Below are 1,361 nucleotides of genomic sequence, written 5' to 3'. Positions count from 1 at the left end.
TGGAACTCCCGATCCGCGGGACTTCGGTGAATTCCGGGCCAGTTTTTTTGCTCTTCTGCTCTCCTCCCCTCCTCCGCTTCTTCGCTCCCCCGCTTTGGACCCTGGAACTCTTGAACAGGGCCGGGCTTCTGCCCTCCGCCTCTCCTCTGCTCATCCGCTCCAGGCCCTGGCACTCCCTGTGATCCAGTCATTCGCATGTGCGTGCCCGGAGGTCCGGGAGCTCCACTCAAACGTCCGGGGGGGGTAAGGGTAAGGGGTCCTGTCCCTCTCCCCCCCTCCTCGCCGCCTCTGAGAAGAGAAACATCTCCTCCACTCCTCCGCTCCTCCGCTGCGGAACCAGGTATTACCGATCCGCCGGACTCAGGCGAATTGCAGAAAGGGGTTTTGCCGTCCTCCGCTCCTCCGCTCCTCCGTTTCGGGCCCTGGAACTCCCGAACCGCTGGACACAAGCGAATCACGGTCCGGGCTTCTGCTCTCCTCCGCTCCTCACCTCATCCGCTCCAGGCCCTGGTACTCCGTGTCCGCGGGAACCCCCCCCAACCCACAAAAACAAACTCTCACACACACACAAACACACGCACACACACACACACACACACACACACAAACACACAAACACACACAGACACACCTGAACTCATCATAGCTGTGCTAATAGCATTGGCCGAAACGTTTCCACAACCAAACCAACATTAGCTCATCCACTCATTCACATATGTGTGTGCCCAGAGGTCCGGGAGCTCCAGTCATAAGTCCGGGTGATCTATGTCCGGAGAAGGCTCACATTAGCCGCTCTAAGGGGTCCTGCTGCCCCCCAGCTTCCCGGCCTTTGAGAAGAGACACATAACTCCGCTCTTCCGCTTCTCCGCTATGGGCCCTGGTACTCCCGATCCTCCGAACTCAGGTGAATTGCGTGACGTGCTTCTGCTCTACTATAAGCCCCTACACACTTCGAACACGGCTGTTATCACCCTGTTACTGCATTTCAATGACACCCATTTGCTTTCGATCTCAGTGTCTGCCACCGTACGGAAAAAGCGGGGGGGTGGGGGGTGGGGGGGCATAAGCGCATTCGTGCTGTAAGTAATCAGAAGTTAATAGTGTTAACGGTTTGCGAGAAATTTTTAATGCTAGACAAAAAAAGAAAATTAAAAGGATATAATTAAATAAATAGATAGAAAAATAAAATTAAAAACGAAAAAAAAAAAATTGTGAGGGGAATATAACATGTAATTAAGTTGGCGGTTCACAGGGAATCTCAGACATCAAACTGTTTTTAATTGAACATAAATAGTACACCCAAATATACAAATGTACAAATAAACATAGCAAGGTAGAACTGAATGTCAATGAAACAACCA

Source organism: Fistularia commersonii, unplaced genomic scaffold (assembly GCF_037954325.1).
Source record: "Fistularia commersonii isolate RoL2024-O1a breed Wild unplaced genomic scaffold, RoL_Fcom_v1.0 HiC_scaffold_51, whole genome shotgun sequence".
In the NCBI taxonomy this organism is placed as follows: domain Eukaryota; kingdom Metazoa; phylum Chordata; class Actinopteri; order Syngnathiformes; family Fistulariidae; genus Fistularia; species Fistularia commersonii.
The sequence above is the reverse complement of the archived record's forward strand: the minus strand, read 5'-3'. Positions refer to the sequence as shown.